General features: G+C 39.7%; 22 non-coding genes across 22 annotated transcripts; all 22 read left to right on the forward strand.

The window, feature by feature from the left end:
- Positions 1-125: 125 nt before the first annotated feature.
- On the forward strand, positions 126-198 carry trnat-ugu. Its single transcript has one exon. It is a non-coding gene; the product is annotated as a tRNA-Thr (tRNA).
- A 1,364-nt stretch (positions 199-1,562) lies between these two features.
- Positions 1,563-1,656, forward strand: trnai-uau. The gene is made up of 2 exons: positions 1,563-1,600; positions 1,621-1,656. It is a non-coding gene; the product is annotated as a tRNA-Ile (tRNA).
- Positions 1,657-1,895: 239 nt separating this feature from the next.
- Positions 1,896-1,968, forward strand: trnat-ugu. Its single transcript has one exon. It is a non-coding gene; the product is annotated as a tRNA-Thr (tRNA).
- A 348-nt stretch (positions 1,969-2,316) lies between these two features.
- On the forward strand, positions 2,317-2,388 carry trnat-agu. Its single transcript has one exon. It is a non-coding gene; the product is annotated as a tRNA-Thr (tRNA).
- A 944-nt stretch (positions 2,389-3,332) lies between these two features.
- On the forward strand, positions 3,333-3,426 carry trnai-uau. The gene is made up of 2 exons: positions 3,333-3,370; positions 3,391-3,426. It is a non-coding gene; the product is annotated as a tRNA-Ile (tRNA).
- A 158-nt stretch (positions 3,427-3,584) lies between these two features.
- On the forward strand, positions 3,585-3,657 carry trnat-ugu. Its single transcript has one exon. It is a non-coding gene; the product is annotated as a tRNA-Thr (tRNA).
- Positions 3,658-3,918: 261 nt separating this feature from the next.
- On the forward strand, positions 3,919-3,991 carry trnat-cgu. The gene has a single exon. It is a non-coding gene; the product is annotated as a tRNA-Thr (tRNA).
- Positions 3,992-5,362: 1,371 nt separating this feature from the next.
- Positions 5,363-5,456, forward strand: trnai-uau. The gene is made up of 2 exons: positions 5,363-5,400; positions 5,421-5,456. It is a non-coding gene; the product is annotated as a tRNA-Ile (tRNA).
- A 158-nt stretch (positions 5,457-5,614) lies between these two features.
- trnat-ugu lies at positions 5,615-5,687 on the forward strand. The gene has a single exon. It is a non-coding gene; the product is annotated as a tRNA-Thr (tRNA).
- A 1,374-nt stretch (positions 5,688-7,061) lies between these two features.
- trnai-uau lies at positions 7,062-7,155 on the forward strand. The gene is made up of 2 exons: positions 7,062-7,099; positions 7,120-7,155. It is a non-coding gene; the product is annotated as a tRNA-Ile (tRNA).
- A 158-nt stretch (positions 7,156-7,313) lies between these two features.
- trnat-ugu lies at positions 7,314-7,386 on the forward strand. Its single transcript has one exon. It is a non-coding gene; the product is annotated as a tRNA-Thr (tRNA).
- A 261-nt stretch (positions 7,387-7,647) lies between these two features.
- On the forward strand, positions 7,648-7,720 carry trnat-cgu. Its single transcript has one exon. It is a non-coding gene; the product is annotated as a tRNA-Thr (tRNA).
- A 5,483-nt stretch (positions 7,721-13,203) lies between these two features.
- On the forward strand, positions 13,204-13,275 carry trnat-agu. Its single transcript has one exon. It is a non-coding gene; the product is annotated as a tRNA-Thr (tRNA).
- A 943-nt stretch (positions 13,276-14,218) lies between these two features.
- On the forward strand, positions 14,219-14,312 carry trnai-uau. The gene is made up of 2 exons: positions 14,219-14,256; positions 14,277-14,312. It is a non-coding gene; the product is annotated as a tRNA-Ile (tRNA).
- A 158-nt stretch (positions 14,313-14,470) lies between these two features.
- On the forward strand, positions 14,471-14,543 carry trnat-ugu. Its single transcript has one exon. It is a non-coding gene; the product is annotated as a tRNA-Thr (tRNA).
- A 357-nt stretch (positions 14,544-14,900) lies between these two features.
- On the forward strand, positions 14,901-14,972 carry trnat-agu. Its single transcript has one exon. It is a non-coding gene; the product is annotated as a tRNA-Thr (tRNA).
- Positions 14,973-15,915: 943 nt separating this feature from the next.
- Positions 15,916-16,009, forward strand: trnai-uau. The gene is made up of 2 exons: positions 15,916-15,953; positions 15,974-16,009. It is a non-coding gene; the product is annotated as a tRNA-Ile (tRNA).
- Positions 16,010-16,248: 239 nt separating this feature from the next.
- trnat-ugu lies at positions 16,249-16,321 on the forward strand. The gene has a single exon. It is a non-coding gene; the product is annotated as a tRNA-Thr (tRNA).
- A 348-nt stretch (positions 16,322-16,669) lies between these two features.
- On the forward strand, positions 16,670-16,741 carry trnat-agu. The gene has a single exon. It is a non-coding gene; the product is annotated as a tRNA-Thr (tRNA).
- Positions 16,742-17,685: 944 nt separating this feature from the next.
- Positions 17,686-17,779, forward strand: trnai-uau. The gene is made up of 2 exons: positions 17,686-17,723; positions 17,744-17,779. It is a non-coding gene; the product is annotated as a tRNA-Ile (tRNA).
- A 158-nt stretch (positions 17,780-17,937) lies between these two features.
- On the forward strand, positions 17,938-18,010 carry trnat-ugu. The gene has a single exon. It is a non-coding gene; the product is annotated as a tRNA-Thr (tRNA).
- A 1,370-nt stretch (positions 18,011-19,380) lies between these two features.
- On the forward strand, positions 19,381-19,474 carry trnai-uau. The gene is made up of 2 exons: positions 19,381-19,418; positions 19,439-19,474. It is a non-coding gene; the product is annotated as a tRNA-Ile (tRNA).
- The last annotated feature ends 3,026 nt before the right edge of the window (positions 19,475-22,500 follow it).

Raw genomic sequence — 22,500 nt, forward strand, 5'->3', positions numbered from 1 at the left:
GTCACTGCAGAAGCTTATATATAGACATCTACGTTTTTTGTGCCCCACCACTTTTGTATATATAAAAACGCCACTGGTTATAATACATAAATTCAGGAGAGAGAATGAAAAGAAAACTATTGAGAGGCGCTGTAGCTTAGCGGTCAAAGCGCCTGTCTTGTAAACAGGAGATCCTGGGTCCAAATCCCAGCAGCGCCTCTTTGTTACAGACAATATCTCTTGAATTAGGTGTGTTATCCACCTCTGAAATAAGGGTTTGGTTTAGTTTCGGCGTAAAACTGTATTAGGGCATTACCAATCTAATACCTGACTTTGACAAGCGGACAAACAGGATGACAACTAAACATGTTTTCAGTTTGGGACTTTATGAATGCACATTTTTACAGTGTGAATAAACATTTGCAGAAATAATATGACACACTGGAAGTTCAAAAGTAAGGAGGTAATGGATGGAGAAACGGGCGCTGTGGCTAAGTTGTAAAGCGCCTGTGAAGAATGAAAGGAAACTACTCAGCACAGTATCTGAGAAAAACAAAACTGTATTAGCGGTGCTGTGGCTTAACGGTAAAGCGCCTGTCTAGTAAACAGGAGATCCTGTGTTCAACTCCTAGCAGCGCCTCTTTGTTACAGAGAGCATCTATTTAGATAAAGCTCTCATCGTTACCACATTCAATTACATTCAATAGTAAATGTTTGGTAAGGTTTGTACTTGAAAACCACTTAGGTTATAGTTGAAAGTTGACTGTTATCCACCTCTGAAGTAATGATTTGGGTTAATTTGTGTTTATAAGTTAGATTTTTTAAACTAGATTTATCTGATGCCCACTGGTAAATATCTATATAAGGAACTGTAATTGAGAAAATCATAATTTATAGAGGTTGGGTGTTCCTAAGAGCAACCGTTTTCACTTTCTACTGACAAATGAAAGCCTAAAAGAAAGACTCTAGAGCAGGGATGGGCAACTTGGATGGTGGGGGGGGGCCACATCATTTATGTACTGGCCACCAGGGGGCCGCAGATTCACTTGGAACACACACACAAATTCCATGTATTGTATGTAATTATTAACAAATATACTAAGTCTGACATCTTCATTGACATTTTGTAATCTTTCAGGGAACATCCTCTAATAAGCTCACGAAACAAATATCAGTTCACAGAAATGTTATTTAATTTTTACAAGTGGCATGTTTGTATTGAACAGGTTATTTAACAGTGGAATAAAACTATTTTAAACTATTGGAAGCATGGAACATGCGTGTGCATTAAGATGAAACATTAAGATGACATCGTGTACGCAGCTCGTGACGTAACTAGTAGTCTAGTGGACGGTATCAGTACTACAAGTAAAACAAATATGTTTTACTTTTTTGATTAATTACGTTGTTTCTAAATTGATCTGAGTGCCGCAAAAAGAGGAGGTGGGGGCCAAATGCGCCCCCCGGACCGCCATTTGCCCATTCCTGCTCTAGAGCATAGGACAGTGTTTGGTTATTATAACAGATACATTTAGAAAATTTAAGAGTAATGGCTATTGTTTTTGATATTATTGACATTTTGTGCTCCAGTGGCGCAATCGGTCAGCGCGCGGTACTTATAAGACAGTAATCTGCAGAGTGATGCCGAGGTTGTGAGTTCAAGCCTCACCTGGAGCAGAGAAGTTTTAACCTGCATTCCAAGGATATTATCTGAGTTAAACTACTTGGAGTGAAGCAGACGTAAAGAGTTTTTCGGTGCTCATTGAGTCATTCATTAAATCTCACAGGCCAAATATTGATGAATGTGACAGAAGCCATATGCATTGGACACACGGTAAATATGGTCATATCCCTTTGGTTTACTTTGGTTATAATAAATAAATTCAGGAGAGAGAATGAAAAGAAAACTATTGAGAGGTGCTGTAGCTTAGCGGTCAAAGTGGCTGTCTTGTAAACAGGAGATCCTGGGTCCAAATCCCAGCAGTGCCTCTTTGTTACAGACAATATCTCTTGAATTAGGTGTGTTATCCACCTCTGAAATAAGGGTTTGGTTTAGTTTGGGCGTAAACTATATTAGGGCATTACCAATCTAATACCTGACTGTGACAAACGGACAAACAGGATGCAACATGACAACTAAACATGTTTGGGAATTTATGAATGCACTTTTTTACATCGTGAATAAACATTTGTAGAAATACAATGACACACTGGAAGTTAAAAGTAAGGAGGTAGTGGATGGAGAAACGGGCGCTGTGGCTAAGTTGTAAAGCCCCTGTGAAGAATGAAAGGAAACTACTGAGCACAGTATCTGGGAAAAACAAAAACAGTAGGAGTGGTGCTGTGGCTTAACGGTAAAGCGCCTGTCTAGTAAACAGGAGATCCTGGGTTCAACTCCCAGCAGCGCCTCTTTGTTACAGAGAGCATCTATTTAGATAAAGCTCTCATCGTTACCATGTTCAATTACATTCAATAGTAAATGTTTGGTAAGGTTTGTACTTGAAAACGACTTAGGTTATAGTTTAAAGTTTACTGTTATCCACCTCTGAAGAAATGGTTTGGGTTAGTTTGTGTTTATAAGTTCAATTTTTTAAACTAGATTTATCTGATGCCCACTGGTAAATATCTATATAAGGAACTGTAATTGAGAAAATCATAATTTATAGAGGTTGGGTGTTCCTAAAAACAACCGTTTTCACTTTCTACTGACAAATTAAAGCCTAAAAAAAAGACTCTCGAGCAGGGATGGGCAACTTGGATGGTGCGGGGGCCACATCATTTATGTACTGGCCACCAGGGGGCCGCAGATTCACTTGGAACACACATACACAAATTCCATGTATTGTATGTAATTATTAACAAATATACTACGTCTGACATCTTCATTGACATTTTTCAATCTTTCAGGGAACATCCTCTAATAAGCTCACGAAACAAATATCAGTTCACAGAAATGTTATTTAATTTTTACAAGTGGCATGTTTGTATTGAACAGGTTATTTAACAGTGGAATAAAACTATTTTTAAACTATTGGAAAGCACGGAAAATGCGTGTGCATTAAGATTAAACATTAAGATGACATCGTGTTCGCAGCTCGCGACATAACTAGGAGTCTAGTGGACGGTATCAGTACTACAAGTAAAAAAAATATGTATTACTTTTGAATTAATTACGTTGTTTCTAAATTGATCTGAGGGCCGCAAAAAGAGGAGGTGGGGGCCACATGCGGCCCCCGGACCGCCATTTGCCCATTCCTGCTCTAGAGCATAGGAGAGTGTTTGGTTATAAAAACAGATACATTTAGAAAATTCAAGAGTAATGACTATTATTTTTGATATTATTGACATTTTGTGCTCCAGTGGCGCAATCGGTCAGCGAGCGGTACTTATAAGACAGTAACCTGCAGAGTGATGCCGAGGTTGTGAGTTCAAGCCTCACCTGGAGCAGAGAAGTTTTAACCTGCATTCAAAGGATATTACAGGAGTTTTGTAGACGGAATCAGTTTTCGGTGCTCAATGATTCAGTCACATGGTAATATGTCTTTGGTTTACTTTGGTTATACTAAATAAATTCAGGAGAGAAAATAAAAAGAATACTATTGAGAGGCGCTGTAGCTTAGCGGTCAAAGAGCCTGTCTTGTAAACAGGAGATCCTGGGTCCAAATCCCAGCAGTGCCTCTTTGTTACAGACAATATCTCTTGAATTAAGTGTTTTATCCACCTCTGAAATAAGGGTGTGGTTTAGTTTGGGTGTAAAACTATATTAGGGCATTACCAATCTAATACCTGACCGTGACAGGAAGCAACATTACAGCTTAACATGTTGTGTGTTTGGGACTTTATAAATACAATTCTTTACAGCCTGAAAAAACCTTTGGAGGTGGAGGTTGGAGCTTAAAAACTGATTAAAAAGTGAGGAGGTAGTGGAAAAGACAAAAAGGCGCTGTAGCTTAGCGGTCAAAGCGCCTGTCTCGTGAACAGGAGATCCTGGGTCCAAATCCCAGCAGTGCCTCTTTATTACAGAAAATATCTCTTGGATTAAGTGTGTTATCCACCTCTGAAATAAGGGTTTGGTTTAGTTTGGGTGTAAAACTATATTAGGGCATTAGCAATCTAATTCCTGACTTTGACAAACGGACAAACAGGATGCACGATTACAGCTAAACATGTTTTCGGTTTGGGACTTAATGACTGCACATTTTTACAGCATGAATAAACATTTGTAGAAATAAAATGACACAATGGAAGTTAAAAAGTAAGGAGGTAATGGATGGAGAAACGGGTGCTTTGGCTAAGTTGTTAAGTGCCTGTGAAGAATGAAAGGAAACTACTGAGCACAGTATCTGAGAAAAACAAAAAGTGTAGGAGCGATGCTGTGGCTTAGCGGTAAAGAGCCTGTCTAGTAAAACAGGAGATCCTGGGTTCAACTCCCAACAGCGCCTCTTTGTTACAGAGAGCATCTATATAGATAAAGCTCTCATCATTACCACGTTCAATTACATTCAATAGTAAATGTTTGGTAAGGTTTGTACTTGAAAACCACTTAGGTTATAGTTTAAAGTTGACTGTTATCCACCTCTGAAGAAATGGTTTGGGTTAGTTTGTGTTTATAAGTTAGAATTTTTAAACTAGATTTATCTGATGCCCACTGGTAAATATCTATATAAGGAACGGTAATTGAGAAAATCATAATTTATAGAGGTTGGGTGTTCCTAAAAGCAACCGTTTTCACTTTCTACTGACAAATGAAAGCCTAAAAGAAAGACTCTCGAGCAGGGATGGGCAACTTGGATGGTGGGGGGGCCACATCATTTATGTACTGGCCACCAGGGGGCCGCAGATTCACTTGGAACACACACACAAATTCCATGTATTGTATGTAATTATTAACAAATATACTAAGTCTGACATCTTCATTGACATTTTTTAATCTTTCAGGGAACATCCTCTAATAAGCTCAGGAAACAAATATCAGTTCACAGAAATGTTATTTAATTTTTACAAGTGGCATGTTTGTATTGAACAGGTTATTTAACAGTGGAATAAAACTATTTTAAACTATTGGAAGCATGGAACATGCGTGTGCATTAAGATGAAACATTAAGATGACATCGTGTACGCAGCTCGTGACGTAACTAGTAGTCTAGTGGACGGTATCAGTACTACAAGTAAAACAAATATGTTTTACTTTTTTGATTAATTACGTTGTTTCTAAATTGATCTGAGTGCCGCAAAAAGAGGAGGTGGGGGCCAAATGCGCCCCCCGGACCGCCATTTGCCCATTCCTGCTCTAGAGCATAGGACAGTGTTTGGTTATTATAACAGATACATTTAGAAAATTTAAGAGTAATGGCTATTGTTTTTGATATTATTGACATTTTGTACTCCAGTGGCGCAATCGGTCAGCGCGCGGTACTTATAAGACAGTAACCTGCAGAGTGATGCCGAGGTTGTGAGTTCAAGCCTCACCTGGAGCAGAGAAGTTTTAACCTGCATTCAAAGGATATTACAGGAGTTTTGTAGACGGAATCAGTTTTCGGTGCTCAATGATTCAGTCACATGGTGATATGTCTTTGGTTTACTTTGGTTATACTAAATAAATTCAGGAGAGAAAATAAAAAGAATACTATTGAGAGGCGCTGTAGCTTAGCGGTCAAAGCGCCTGTCTTGTAAACAGGAGATCCTGGGTCCAAATCCCAGCAGTGCCTTTTTATTACAGAAAATATCTCTTGAATTAGGTGTGTTATACACCTCTGAAATAAGGGTTTGGTTTAGTTTGGGTGTAAAACTATATTAGGGCATTAGCAATCTAATTCCTGACTTTGACAAACGGACAAACAGGATGCACGATTACAGCTAAACATGTTTTCGGTTTGGGACTTAATGACTGCACATTTTTACAGCATGAATAAACATTTGTAGAAATAAAATGACACAATGGAAGTTAAAAAGTAAGGAGGTAATGGATGGAGAAACGGGTGCTTTGGCTAAGTTGTTAAGTGCCTGTGAAGAATGAAAGGAAACTACTGAGCACAGTATCTGAGAAAAACAAAAAGTGTAGGAGCGATGCTGTGGCTTAGCGGTAAAGAGCCTGTCTAGTAAAACAGGAGATCCTGGGTTCAACTCCCAACAGCGCCTCTTTGTTACAGAGAGCATCTATTTAGATAAAGCTCTCATCGTTACCATGTTCAATTACATTCAATAGTAAATGTTTGGTAAGGTTTGTACTTGAAAACCACTTAGGTTATAGTTTAAAGTTGACTGTTATCCACCTCTGAAGAAATGGTTTGGGTTAGTTTGTGTTTATAAGTTCAATTTTTCAAACTAGATTTATCTGATGCCCACTGGTAAATATCTATATAAGGAACTGTAATTGAGAAAATCATAATTTATAGAGGTTGGGTGTTCCTAAAAACAACCGTTTTCACTTTCTACTGACAAATTAAAGCCTAAAAAAAAGACTCTCGAGCAGGGATGGGCAACTTGGATGGTGCGGGGGCCACATCATTTATGTACTGGCCACCAGGGGGCCGCAGATTCACTTGGAACACACATACACAAATTCCATGTATTGTATGTAATTATTAACAAATATACTACGTCTGACATCTTCATTGACATTTTTCAATCTTTCAGGGAACATCCTCTAATAAGCTCACGAAACAAATATCAGTTCACAGAAATGTTATTTAATTTTTACAAGTGGCATGTTTGTATTGAACAGGTTATTTAACAGTGGAATAAAACTATTTTTAAACTATTGGAAAGCACGGAAAATGCGTGTGCATTAAGATTAAACATTAAGATGACATCGTGTTCGCAGCTCGCGACATAACTAGGAGTCTAGTGGACGGTATCAGTACTACAAGTAAAAAAAATATGTATTACTTTTGAATTAATTACGTTGTTTCTAAATTGATCTGAGGGCCGCAAAAAGAGGAGGTGGGGGCCACATGCGGCCCCCGGACCGCCATTTGCCCATTCCTGCTCTAGAGCATAGGAGAGTGTTTGGTTATAAAAACAGATACATTTAGAAAATTCAAGAGTAATGACTATTATTTTTGATATTATTGACATTTTGTGCTCCAGTGGCGCAATCGGTCAGCGCGCGGTACTTATAAGACAGTAACCTGCAGAGTGATGCCGAGGTTGTGAGTTCAAGCCTCACCTGGAGCAGAGAAGTTTTAACCTGCATTCAAAGGATATTACAGGAGTTTTGTAGACGGAATCAGTTTTCGGTGCTCAATGATTCAGTCACATGGTAATATGTCTTTGGTTTACTTTGGTTATACTAAATAAATTCAGGAGAGAAAATAAAAAGAATACTATTGAGAGGCGCTGTAGCTTAGCGGTCAAAGAGCCTGTCTTGTAAACAGGAGATCCTGGGTCCAAATCCCAGCAGTGCCTCTTTGTTACAGACAATATCTCTTGAATTAAGTGTTTTATCCACCTCTGAAATAAGGGTGTGGTTTAGTTTGGGTGTAAAACTATATTAGGGCATTACCAATCTAATACCTGACCGTGACAGGAAGCAACATTACAGCTTAACATGTTGTGTGTTTGGGACTTTATAAATACAATTCTTTACAGCCTGAAAAAACCTTTGGAGGTGGAGGTTGGAGCTTAAAAACTGATTAAAAAGTGAGGAGGTAGTGGAAAAGACAAAAAGGCGCTGTAGCTTAGCGGTCAAAGCGCCTGTCTCGTAAACAGGAGATCCTGGGTCCAAATCCCAGCAGTGCCTCTTTATTACAGAAAATATCTCTTGGATTAAGTGTGTTATCCACCTCTGAAATAAGGGTTTAGTTTAGTTTGGGTGTAAAACTATATTAGGGCATTTACGTGGTTATCTTTCTTACAGTGCAGACGCTTTTCTGCTTGCTCTTGCCTCTGCTTACTTTTTATGCTGATTTTCCTATTCTTATTCTCTGAAAACTTCGAGCAGCGGCTCCTGGACATTAACTTATCACTGGGACAGTTATTCATCGTAAATAGACGGAGGGTTTCAGCCATATTTCAACATTTTTACGACGACCTCAGTCTTACAGTAGCGTGGCCTAGCAACAGCTAAAGCCTGGTAGGCTACTGCATGCTATTTAGCTTAAGCTAGTTGGTAGCAAAATGCCTCCGTTCTCTACAGATGACTTCCACAAACTTCAACAGAAGATGGCTGTGTTGGAAATGAAAATGCAACGGTTGGAAGTTAACGTGGAAGTGAATGGACTATGTTGTGGGAATAACACCACTTTACCAGTGTTGCAAGATAATGGAAAAGGGTATGCTAACTCACAGCTAGTTAGCAGCTACAAGGTTTCCAAGGAACAGGAGGGCTGTGTACTGGGTAATAAATCTACAAGTGGTAGTCCTCCCTGGAACTCTCTGGGTGCAAAGCCTAAGAGTAAATCATTTCCATGGGATTTGGGAGGACGAATAACAGGCAGAGCCCAGCGCTCTGAAATCTGTGATGCGACCGGCTGGCCTGCATTGTTATCACCCAGGAAGAGTGCCTCTTCAACCCCTATTCATACTAGGAAACAGCCGTGGACAGCTGCTAAAGGGAGAACTACAAACAATCCTCCTAAACCACCAAGTGTGCCAATCCAGAACAGATACGCTCCGCTGACCGAGAACCGGAGATCTCTTTCTGATGACCTGGATAACCCGTCCTCTTCACACAGCAGGGTAAGGACCAATAGCTACTCCAAAAGTAAAAGGCTAGAGGGAAAGCTAACGGCTGGGCCTGAAACTCTGATTGTGGGTGATTCTGCTGTAAGAGATGTAAAAGGTCTGTGTAGTAAGAACAACACCAAAGTACTCTGTTTTCCCAAGGATATGGTCTCCGACTTGGCTGAGAAGATCCTGCATATTGGGGCTGAACATCCGACTGTGAAGAATGTGGTACTACATATTGGAACAAATGATGTTGTGAAACAACAGTCAGAAGCGCTGAAAGAAGACTTTAAATGTCTGTTGGAAACTGTCAGCTCTCTAAATGCGGAGGTGTTCATCAGTGGCCCTCTACCGCCAGTCAGAAGAGGAGTGGAGAGATTCAGCAGACTGTTTGCATTGAACATGTGGCTTTCAGCTGCCTGCACTGACCATTCTGTCCATTTTATTGACAATTTTAACTTTTTCTGGGATCGCAGACATCTTTTTAAGGCAGATGGAGTTTGCCTGAACAAGTCAGGAGTGAAATTGTTTATCTCTAACATATTCAACTGCCTGCGTCAGCAATCTGTTCCCTCTGCCAAGGACAAGCGGCAAGAGGAATCAAAACAGGAGAAAGACACAACACATTGCGCAGAAAACCCTGAAGAAGTATCACTGCACCCGCCTGAGGAATGTTCTGATTATGGGAGACCTATGACACAAATGGAGGAGTCTCCACTGCCCGTCACCCCCCCTGTCAACGCCTTGGAGGATACTCTTCATTCATCTCCCAGCTCTCTCTACTCTCCGCTCACCCTTTCACCCTCGCCCTCCCCCCTGGAGTTCGATGACCGCATGAAGGCGAGATGCAGGGTTGGCAGCATGTCCTTTACCCCCGCCCCTCAACGACGCCCACCAAAATCACCGAAGCAGAGACGCGCACCATCTCCCCCGTCTTCATCACTGTGCCTATGTCAACCACCTCCCATCCCTTCAAGAAAGCATCTGCAGTCTCCGAAGCCTGATAAGGATGTGTGTGTACAAAACGCAACAAACTTTTACTGATATGTGCTGGGTCCAGGCTCAAGGGCATATGGCACTCTCAACTCTTTCCAGCACATGCCGGGGCCCTGCCTGCCAGTAGCTTTGCCGATATCTGTGTTGATAGGTAATAGATTAAGAGCGGTAAATCAGCTTAGAAACAGGAAGTGCTCAAACGTTTGTGTGAGGTTATCAAATTTAGCAGTGATTCCATGTCAGCCACAGCTTGCCACAAAATGTTTTACTGATAGTGTATTTAACAAACTTAAACTAGCTTTATTAAATGTCAGGTCTTTGGCAGGAAAAACATTTTTAATCAATGATTTTATCACTGAGCACAATCTCGATTTTATGTTTTTAACGGAAACTTGGATTGAACAAAATAACAGTGCAGCTGTTCTTATCGAATCAACCCCTCCCAACTTTAGTTTTATGAGTCAGGAAAGAATGCATAAGAAAGGGGGTGGAGTTGCTATTTTGTTCAATGATTCCATTCAATGCAGGAAGACATCTTATGGGGACTTTGCTTCTTTTGAATATGTGGCCCTTCAGCTGAAATGCTCCTCTCGAGCTCTGTTCCTAAATATCTATAGACCACCCAAATACTGTGCAAGCTTTTTTGATGATTTTACTGAACTGCTGTCTATAGTGTGTATTGACTTTGACCGTTTAGTCATTGTTGGTGATTTTAACATCCATGTTGACAACCCCCAGGACAGAGGGGCTAAAGAACTGTTTTGTGTTCTTGATAACTATGGACTGACTCAGCATGTGGCGGAGCCCACGCACAATAAGGGGCACACTCTGGACTTAATTATCTCAAAGGGTCTGAATATCTCAAAGGTTGTGGTGACTGATGTTGCACTCTCTGATCATTCCTGTGTTTTCTTTGAGAGCTCTATTTCTGTTCACAAAAATGTTCAGAAAGAGGTAACCACAAAGCGATATTTAACTGAAAATACTAGGGAAATGTTTACTCATAATTTCTCATCCACACTTGCCCCTGCTAACATCTCAGTAAATGAGCTAGTAGATCATTTTAATTCAAAAATTAAAAATGTTATAGATACCATTGCTCCAACTAAGGTAAAGGAAGTGATTAGCAAGAAAATATCTCCATGGAGAAAGGCCATGACCGTGAGAACAGAAAAAAGAGAGTGTCGAAAAGCTGAACGTAGGTGGCGAAAAACAAATCTCCAGGTTCACTTTGAAATCTATAAAGAGAGACTTGGCCTTTATAATTTGGAATTGAAAAACGCACGACAGTCTTTCTTCTCTGACATCATTACCAAAAACAAAAACAACGCACGTGCCTTGTTTGCTACCGTCGACAGACTAACTAACCCCCCAGTGTCAGTAGCCTCTGAATTTCTATCCACCAGGGCGTGCAATGATTTTGCCTCCTTCTTCACTGACAAAATTCAGAAAATTAGACAAGCAGTCAGTGCCTCTACATCAGGTACAGCAAATGTTTTGTCCCTATGTCCACCTAATATCAATTCAAACACCATGACACAATTCCATCAGATTAATGGTAAAAACTTAGAGGACATTATTCAACTTCTGAAATCCTCCTCCTGCTGCCTTGATATTATTCCAACAGGATTTTTCAAAGATGTTTTTCCTTGCATGGCCTCAGATCTACTTCATATAGTAAACACATCTCTTCACTCAGGTATTTTTCCAGAGGCCCTGAAAACTGCAGTCATTAAACCGCTCTTAAAAAAGAATAATCTAGATGCCTCAGTAATGAACAATTACAGGCCAATATCAAACCTGCCATTTCTAGGTAAAATCATTGAAAAAGTAGTATTTCAACAGTTGAGTAACTTCTTGCATTTAAATAACTGTTTGGATGTGTTCCAGTCAGGATTTCGTCCAAACCACAGCACTGAGACTGCTCTTGTAAAGGTCTTCAATGACATCCACTTAAACACAGACAGTGGCAGAACTTCAGTGTTAGTATTATTAGATCTCAGTGCTGCATTTGACACTGTTGACCACAACATATTACTAGACCGACTAGAAAACTGGGTGGGACTTTCGGCAACAGTTCTAAATTGGTTTGAGTCCTACTTAAAGGACAGAAAAAACTTTGTTTCTATAGGTAAATACACATCTGAGTTGACAAATATGACATGTGGGGTACCTCAAGGCTCCATCTTGGGGCCTCTTCTCTTTAACATCTACATGCTACCACTGGCTCAGATAATGAAAAACAACAAAATAAGTTACCATAGCTATGCGGATGACACACAAATTTACGTAACAATTTCACCAGGAGATTATGCTCCAATTCAAACACTGAGTAAGTGCATTGAACAAATCAATGACTGGATGTGTCAGAACTTTCTCCAATTAAACAAAGATAAAACTGAGGTAATGGTTTTTGGAGCCAAGGCAGAACGTATAAAAGTTAGCGCTGAGCTTCAGTCTGCAATGTTCAAAACAACAGATAAAGCCAGAAATCTAGGTGTAGTCATGGACTCTGACCTGAGTTTCAACAGTCACATTAAAACAGTTACTAAATCAGCCTACTATCACCTAAAGAACATATCTAGGATTAAAGGACTAATGTCACAGCAGGATTTGGAAAAACTTGTCCATGCTTTTATCTTCAGTAGACTCGACTACTGCAATGGTGTCTTTACAGGCCTCACTAAAAAATCTATTAGAAAGCTGCAGCTAATTCAGAACGCCGCTGCTCGAGTCCTCACTAACACTAAGAAAGTGGATCACATCACTCCTGTTCTGAAGTCTTTACACTGGCTTCCTGTGTGTCAAAGAATAGATTTCAAAATATTGTTGCTGGTTTATAAAGCTTTGAATGGTTTAGGCCCAAAATACATGTCTGACCTACTGCTAAATTATGAACCATCCAGAACCCTCAGGTCTTCAGGGACTGGTCAGCTTTCGGTCCCCAGAGTCAGAACTAAACATGGTAAAGCAGCATTCAGTTATTATGCTCCGAATATCTGGAACAAACTCCCAGAAACCTGCAGGTCCGCTGCAACTCTTACTACTTTTAAATCCAGGCTGAAGACTTTTCTTTTTGCCGCTGCTTTTAATTGAACTATTCACATCTTAAACTGCACTGTAACTTTTAACTTTTATCCATGTATTTTTTCTTTTAATGTTTATTTTATTATCTTTCCTTTTTAATGACTGATTTTAAATGCCATTTTTAAAATGTCTTCCATTTTTGTAAAGCACTTTGAATTACCTTGTGTTGAAAGGTGCTATATAAATAAACTTGCCTTGCCTTGCCTTGCCTTACCAATCTAATACCTGACTTTGACAAACGGACAAACAGGATGCACGATTACAGCTAAACATGTTTTAGGTTTGGGACTTAATGACTGCACATTTTTACAGCGTGAATAAACATTTGTAGAAATAAAATGACACAATGGAAGTTAAAAAGTAAGAAGGTAGTGGATGGAGAAACGGGCGCTGTGGCTAAGTTGTTAAGTGCCTGTGAAGAATGAGAGGAAACTACTGAGCACAGTATCTGAGAAAAACAAAAAGTGTTGGAGCGGTGCTGTGGCTTAACGGTAAAGCGCCTGTCTAGTAAACAGGAGATCCTGGGTTCAACTCCCAGCAGCGCCTCTTTGTTACAGAGAGCATCTATATAGATAAAGCTCTCATCATTACCACGTTCAATTACATTTAATAGTAAATGTTTGGTAAGGTTTGTACTTGAAAACCACTTAGGTTATAGTTTAAAGTTGACTGTTATCCACCTCTGAAGAAATGGTTTGGGTTAGTTTGTGTTTATAAGTTAGATTTTTTTAAACTAGATTTATCTGATGCCCACTGGTAAATATCTATATAAGGAACGGTAATTGAGAAAATCATAATTTATAGAGGTTGGGTGTTCCTAAAAGCAACCGTTTTCACTTTCTACTGACAAATGAAGGCCTAAAAGAAAGACTCTAGAGCAGGGATGGGCAACTTGGATGGTGGGGGGGGCCACATCATTTATGTACTGGCCACCAGGGGGCCGCAGATTCACTTGGAACACACACACAAATTCCATGTATTGTATGTAATTATTAACAAATATACTAAGTCTGACATCTTCATTGACATTTTTTAATCTTTCAGGGAACATCCTCTAATAAGCTCACGAAACAAATATCAGTTCACAGAAATGTTATTTAATTTTTACAAGTGGCATGTTTGTATTGAACAGGTTATTTAACAGTGGAATAAAACTATTTTAAACTATTGGAAGCATGGAACATGCGTGTGCATTAAGATGAAACATTAAGATGACATCGTGTACGCAGCTCGTGACGTAACTAGTAGTCTAGTGGACGGTATCAGTACTACAAGTAAAAAAAATATGTTTTACTTTTTTGATTAATTACGTTGTTTCTAAATTGATCTGAGTGCCGCAAAAAGAGGAGGTGGGGGCCAAATGCGCCCCCCGGACCGCCATTTGCCCATTCCTGCTCTAGAGCATAGGACAGTGTTTGGTTATTATAACAGATACATTTAGAAAATGTAAGAGTAATGGCTATTGTTTTTGATATTATTGACATTTTGTGCTCCAGTGGCGCAATCGGTCAGCGCGCGGTACTTATAAGACAGTAACCTGCAGAGTGATGCCGAGGTTGTGAGTTCAAGCCTCACCTGGAGCAGAGAAGTTTTAACCTGCATTCAAAGGATATTACAGGAGTTTTGTAGACGGAATCAGTTTTCTGTGCTCAATGATTCAGTCACATGGTAATATGTCTTTGGTTTACTTTGGTTATACTAAATAAATTCAGGAGAGAAAATAAAAAGAATACTATTGAGAGGCGCTGTAGCTTAGCGGTCAAAGCGCCTGTCTTGTAAACAGGAGATCCTGGGTCCAAATCCCAGCAGTGCCTCTTTATTACAGAACATATCTCTTGAATTAGGTGTGTTATACACCTCTGAAATAAGGGTTTGGTTTAGTTTGGGTGTAAAACTATATTAGGGCATTAGCAATCTAATTCCTGACTTTGACAAACGGACAAATAGGATGCACGATTACAGCTAAACATGTTTTCGGTTTGGGACTTAATGACTGCACATTTTTACAGCATGAATAAACATTTGTAGAAATAAAATGACACAATGGAAGTTAAAAAGTAAGGAGGTAATGGATGGAGAAACGGGTGCTTTGGCTAAGTTGTTAAGTGCCTGTGAAGAATGAGAGGAAACTACTGAGCACAGTATCTGAGAAAAACAAAAAGTGTTGGAGCAGTGCTGTGGCTTAACGGTAAAGCGCCTGTCTAGTAAACAGGAGATCCTGGGTTCAACTCCCAGCAGCGCCTCTTTGTTACAGAGAGCATCTATATAGATAAAGCTCTCATCATTACCACGTTCAATTACATTCAATAGTAAATGTTTGGTAAGGTTTGTACTTGAAAACCACTTAGGTTATAGTTTAAAGTTGACTGTTATCCACCTCTGAAGAAATGGTTTGGGTTAGTTTGTGTTTATAAGTTAGATTTTTTAAACTAGATTTATCTCACGCCCACTGGTAAATATCTATATAAGGAACGGTAATTGAGAAAATCATAATTTATAGAGGTTGGGTGTTCCTAAAAGCAACCGTTTTCACTTTCTACTGACAAATGAAGGCCTAAAAGAAAGACTCTAGAGCAGGGATGGGCAACTTGGATGGTGGGGGGGGCCACATCATTTATGTACTGGCCACCAGGGGGCCGCAGATTCACTTGGAACACACACACAAATTCCATGTATTGTATGTAATTATTAACAAATATACTAAGTCTGACATCTTCATTGACATTTTTTAATCTTTCAGGGAACATCCTCTAATAAGCTCACGAAACAAATATCAGTTCACAGAAATGTTATTTAATTTTTACAAGTGGCATGTTTGTATTGAACAGGTTATTTAACAGTGGAATAAAACTATTTTAAACTATTGGAAGCATGGAACATGCGTGTGCATTAAGATGAAACATTAAGATGACATCGTGTACGCAGCTCGTGACGTAACTAGTAGTCTAGTGGACGGTATCAGTACTACAAGTAAAACAAATATGTTTTACTTTTTTGATTAATTACGTTGTTTCTAAATTGATCTGAGTGCCGCAAAAAGAGGAGGTGGGGGCCAAATGCGCCCCCCCGGACCGCCATTTGCCCATTCCTGCTCTAGAGCATAGGACAGTGTTTGGTTATTATAACAGATACATTTAGAAAATGTAAGAGTAATGGCTATTGTTTTTGATATTATTGACATTTTGTGCTCCAGTGGCGCAATCGGTCAGCGCGCGGTACTTATAAGACAGTAACCTGCAGAGTGATGCCGAGGTTGTGAGTTCAAGCCTCACCTGGAGCAGAGAAGTTTTAACCTGCATTCAAAGGATATTATCTGAGTTAAACTACTTGGAGTGAAGCAGACGTAAAGAGTTTTTCGGTGCTCATTGAGTCATTCATTAAATCTCACAGGCCAAATATTGATGAATGTGACAGAAGCCATATGCATTGGACACACGGTAAATATGGTCATATCCCTTTGGTTTACTTTGGTTATAATAAATAAATTCAGGAGAGAGAATGAAAAGAAAACTATTGAGAGGTGCTGTAGCTTAGCGGTCAAAGCGCCTGTCTTGTAAACAGGAGATCCTGGGTCCAAATCCCAGCAGTGCCTCTTTGTTACAGACAATATCTCTTGAATTAGGTGTGTTATCCACCTCTGAAATAAGGGTTTGGTTTAGTTTGCGCGTAAACTATATTAGGGCATTACCAATCTAATACCTGACTGTGACAAACGGACAAACAGGATGCAACATGACAACTAAACATGTTTGGGAATTTATGAATGCACTTTTTTACATCGTGAATAAACATTTGTAGAAATACAATGACACACTGGAAGTTAAAAGTAAGGAGGTAGTGGATGGAGAAACGGGCGCTGTGGCTAAGTTGTAAAGCGCCTGTGAAGAATGAAAGGAAACTACTGAGCACAGTATCTGGGAAAAACAAAAACAGTAGGAGTGGTGCTGTGGCTTAACGGTAAAGCGCCTGTCTAGTAAACAGGAGATCCTGGGTTCAACTCCCAGCAGCGCCTCTTTGTTACAGAGAGCATCTATTTAGATAAAGCTCTCATCGTTACCATGTTCAATTACATTCAATAGTAAATGTTTGGTAAGGTTTGTACTTGAAAACGACTTAGGTTATAGTTTAAAGTTTACTGTTATCCACCTCTGAAGAAATGGTTTGGGTTAGTTTGTGTTTATAAGTTCAATTTTTTAAACTAGATTTATCTGATGCCCATTGGTAAATATCTATATAAGGAACTGTAATTGAGAAAATCATAATTTATAGAGGTTGGGTGTTCCTAAAAACAACCGTTTTCACTTTCTACTGACAAATTAAAGCCTAAAAAAAAGACTCTCGAGCAGGGATGGGCAACTTGGATGGTGCGGGGGCCACATCATTTATGTACTGGCCACCAGGGGGCCGCAGATTCACTTGGAACACACATACACAAATTCCATGTATTGTATGTAATTATTAACAAATATACTATGTCTGACATCTTCATTGACATTTTTCAATCTTTCAGGGAACATCCTCTAATAAGCTCACGAAACAAATATCAGTTCACAGAAATGTTATTTAATTTTTACAAGTGGCATGTTTGTATTGAACAGGTTATTTAACAGTGGAATAAAACTATTTTTAAACTATTGGAAAGCACGGAAAATGCGTGTGCATTAAGATTAAACATTAAGATGACATCGTGTTCGCAGCTCGCGACATAACTAGGAGTCTAGTGGACGGTATCAGTACTACAAGTAAAAAAAATATGTATTACTTTTTAATTAATTACGTTGTTTCTAAATTGATCTGAGGGCCGCAAAAAGAGGAGGTGGGGGCCACATGCGGCCCCCGGACCGCCATTTGCCCATTCCTGCTCTAGAGCATAGGAGAGTGTTTGGTTATAAAAACAGATACATTTAGAAAATTCAAGAGTAATGACTATTATTTTTGATATTATTGACACTTTGTGCTCCAGTGGCGCAATCGGTCAGCGCGCGGTACTTATAAGACAGTAACCTGCAGAGTGATGCCAAGGTTGTGAGTTCAAGCCTCACCTGGAGCAGAGAAGTTTTAACCTGCATTCAAAGGATATTACAGGAGTTTTGTAGACGGAATCAGTTTTCGGTGCTCAATGATTCAGTGACATGGTAATATGTCTTTGGTTTACTTTGGTTATACTAAATAAATTCAGGAGAGAAAATAAAAAGAATACTATTGAGAGGCGCTGTAGCTTAGCGGTCAAAGAGCCTGTCTTGTAAACAGGAGATCCTGGGTCCAAATCCCAGCAGTGCCTCTTTGTTACAGACAATATCTCTTGAATTAAGTGTTTTATCCACCTCTGAAATAAGGGTGTGGTTTAGTTTGGGTGTAAAACTATATTAGGGCATTACCAATCTAATACCTGACTTTGACAAACGGACAAACAGGATGCACGATTACAGCTAAACATGTTTTAGGTTTGGGACTTAATGACTGCACATTTTTACAGCGTGAATAAACATTTGTAGAAATAAAATGACACAATGGAAGTTAAAAAGTAAGAAGGTAGTGGATGGAGAAACGGGCGCTGTGGCTAAGTTGTTAAGTGCCTGTGAAGAATGAGAGGAAACTACTGAGCACAGTATCTGAGAAAAACAAAAAGTGTTGGAGCGGTGCTGTGGCTTAACAGTAAAGCGCCTGTCTAGTAAACAGGAGATCCTGGGTTCAACTCCCAGCAGCGCCTCTTTGTTACAGAGAGCATCTATATAGATAAAGCTCTCATCATTACCACGTTCAATTACATTCAATAGTAAATGTTTGGTAAGGTTTGTACTTGAAAACCACTTAGGTTATAGTTTAAAGTTGACTGTTATCCACCTCTGAAGAAATGGTTTGGGTTAGTTTGTGTTTATAAGTTAGATTTTTTAAACTAGGTGTATCTGATGCCCACTGGTAAATATCTATAAGGAACAGGAATTGAGAAAATCATAATTTATAGAGGTTGGGTGTTCCTAAGAACAACCATTTTCACTTTCTACTGACAAATGAAAGTCTAAAAGAAAGACTCTAGAGCAGGGATGGGCAACTTGGATGGTGGGGGGGGCCACATCATTTATGTACTGGCCACCAGGGGGCCGCAGATTTACTTGGAACACACACACACATATTCCATGTATTGTATGTAATTATTAACAAATATACTACATCTGACATCTTCATTGACATTTTTCAATCTTTCAGGGAACATCCTCTAATAAGCTCACTAAACAAATATCAGTTCACAGAAATGTTATTTAATTTTTACAAGTGGCATGTTTGTATTGAACAGGTTATTTAACAGTGGAATAAAACTATTTTTAAACTATTGGAAAGCACGGAAAATGCGTGTGCATTAAGATTAAACATTAAGATGACATCGTGCACGCAGCTCGTGACGTAAGGAGTCTAGTGGACGGTATCAGTACTACAAGAAAAAAAAAAAGTTTTACTTTTTTAATCAATTACGTTGTTTCTAAATTGATCTGAGGGCCGCAAAAAGAGGAGGTGGGGGGCCACATGCGGCCCCCGGACCACCATTTGCCCATTCCTGCTCTAGAGCATAGGAGAGTGTTTGGTTATAATAACAGATACATTTAGAAAATTCAAGAGTAATGGCTATTGTTTTGGATTTGATTGACATTTTGTGCTCCAGTGGCGCAATCGGTCAGCGCGCGGTACTTATAAGACAGTAACCTGCAGAGTAATGCCGAGGTTGTGAGTTCAAGCCTCACCTGGAGCAGAGAAGTTTTAACCTGCATTCAGAGGATATTATCTGAGTTAAACTACTTGGAGTGAAGCAGACGGAAAGAGTTTTTCGGTGCTCATTGAGTCATTCATTAAATCTCACAGGCCAAATCAAATCAAATCAAATCAAGTTTTATTTATAAAGCACATTTAAAAGCGATTTTTGGTCGAGCCAAAGTGCTGTACATGTAATAAAAACACATTACTACAATCACAATAAAAGACAATAAATTACAACAGATATATATAAAAAAAAAAAAACACAAGGAAAAGTCAGGAGTCGTGCTCCGTTCTGACTAGAAGGCCAGAGAGAAGAAGTGTGTTTTTAGTGTAGATTTAAAAACCCCTAGGGTCTGGGCCGACCTCACATGGAGGGGCAGAGTGTTCCAGAGCCTAGGGCCAGCTGCTGCGAAGGCTCGGTGCCCTCTGGTTTTAAGCCTGGTCTTGGGCACTACCAGCAGCAGGCGCGCCGGATTCATTTTAGAAGTGGGGGGGGCCAAAAAAGTGCGTGTGTATGGCCCAATCCCAAACCACGCCCTACACCCTACCCCTACACACTCCCCCTCCGTGACGGAGTGAACTCCGTGGAGTGACACATGAGGCTCCCTCCTGTCAGATGGAGGGAGTAAATACAGCGGCAAGCTTTGGGACAAACTCCCCTCTCTCCGGCAGAAACAGGAAATGCCGTAACTGTATCAACGGTATCAAATCAGCATCTCTTTGACAAAAAATGTAAATTAATAACTAAAATAAAACTCCAAACATCTCTAATTGTGTTACTTTTTTGTAAAGCTCTTTTAGTTTTAAACCTGATGTTTATAAGTTTCTTAGTTTTTGCAACAGTCTGTAAATATACACAACTTTATAATAAAATGCACATATTTACCTTTTTCTAGACTAAACAAAGGTAGATCCTCAGTTAAAAAAATATGAGGTTATCATGAGGTTGTTAACATCGCAGTTTATCAGTGGATGTTTGCTGGAAGCACAATAACTGCATGTTTTGCATTGCTTTTAAATTTCAGTTAATATAGTGGTGAGAGACTCCCGATACATTAGATTTATAAGTTCATTAATTGTCTCATGATGCATATTTCCCGGTGAGCATGAAGCTTTTCAGAGTGGGGTTTTTCTCAGCTACGAGTTCTTTTGGAAATTGCTCTCCTTATCCGCCCTGATTATGCCCCCTGATTGCTAGGCCCTGTCGGGTTAGAAACTGCAGACAGCGCAGTTGCTCCATCATCCATCTCTTCTTTTTTTTCCTGCTCAATACGCTGTTGTTTGACAAGCTGTATGTTGACTGGTGTTTGACTGAAGAAAGCGCACTTTTTTTTAATACACTCTCTGTGGAAATTAGACTTTTCGTGGCTGTCCAGGAGGCTTTGGCACTTTTTCCAGTTATTAATTCCGATATTAACAAAGCTATCATCTCCACATTTTGAGAAAGTTACAAGCCGTTTGACAGCAGCAAATCTGCATATTTCACAGAAGGCCCGTTTAGTGGTTTTGCAAAGAATTAACCACTCTCTGTTTTTGTACCATTCTGCGTTGAAGTACCTTTCTCTTTGCCCAAATAATCTAGCGGTCAGTTAGCTGCAGCTTTACCTGTCTCAATGTCCCGGCTTCGCTGTTTCTATTGATGAAGGTCCAGGCTCCGGAGACGTGGATGTCAGGGATGTGACCTTCCAGTTGTTAATTTAAGTTTAGATTGACTGTATAGTTTTCTTCTGCGCTGGTTCTTCTGACGTGTTTGCAAGTGTATATTTTTTCTATCTAGGTTAACGGCTGACACACACAGAACAACGTAACAAATAAAGTAAACAACGTAACGAATAAACAAATCTAAGCTTTTTTATTGGTTGTAATTTACATGGATACATTTGAATGGTGTGACAATGTCCTATTTGATTGGGTTAAAATGTACATATTCTTCCTGTTATGTCTGCCTGCTTTATTTTACCTAATGCAAAGTGACCTGCTCCATCGAAATCAGTCGCATTGACCCGAAGACACATTTTGAGTTGTATACACTGTTGGAAAGAGGAGATTCATAACTTTCTAATGATATCAGGATTGTTGTTGTAGGCTACTCCAAATATTAAGCAAAATATGTCACATTATATAATGACTGTTACAGAGTCATCATTTTGAGAAAAAGGCCTTTAAAGTTTCCTCTTCTCTGGATCGATCTGATTGATTATTAGCGGAGCAAATGACCAAATAGTACGAAGGGAAGATAGGGGAAGCCCGCGAGTGTGTGTGTGTATACGTGTGTTTGTGTATTTTTGCGTTTGTGTGTATTGTGTTTGTTTCCCGGGGAAAACACTCACGAGAAACACCGGCTGTTATGCATGCAGTGACGTAAAGTTACTCCGTTGCTTGTAATTATGCCGTCACAAGCGTCAAAGTTGTATTTATCATCTGAATTTGCCAAAACAAGTTTAATATTCTGAAAACCAAGACTTTGTTTATTTGAAATCAGATAAAAACAAACTGTAACGGACCCTGCCGTGTTATCTATGATTAATACGCCTTACATTCATAATTTCAGCAGAGGGAGGGGAAGCGGCACTGTGGAACAGCAGAGTGGCGAGTGAGAGCTTTACAAGCTTAAAAAATGCCTGTAGCTAATGAGATTGAATATAACAATCAAACATAACAAAATATACACAGCTATATCAGATCGCGTTTTAGATGCGACTTTAGAGTAGAGGGGAATTATTGAAACAGGATTTGTACAGTGTTCCACGGCATCCGCCGCTGCGAAAATGTGGGGCAGGGCTGAAAAGTGGGGGGGCCAATGGCCCCCTGGCCCCCCCGCTTCCGGCGCCCTTGACCAGCAGCAGCTGGTCAGCAGACCTTAAAGCTCTGGCTGGGGTGAAGCGCTGGAGGAGTTCGGCTCTATAGGCCGGAGCCAGCCCATTTAGTGCTTTAAAAACAAATAAAAGGATTTAAAAATCAATTGGTCAGTCAGCAAACGTGCAGCTGCGTTTTGGACTAGCTGCAGGCGTTTAATTGAGG

Source organism: Trematomus bernacchii, unplaced genomic scaffold, assembly GCF_902827165.1.
Source record: "Trematomus bernacchii unplaced genomic scaffold, fTreBer1.1, whole genome shotgun sequence".
Taxonomy (NCBI): Eukaryota; Metazoa; Chordata; class Actinopteri; order Perciformes; family Nototheniidae; genus Trematomus; species Trematomus bernacchii.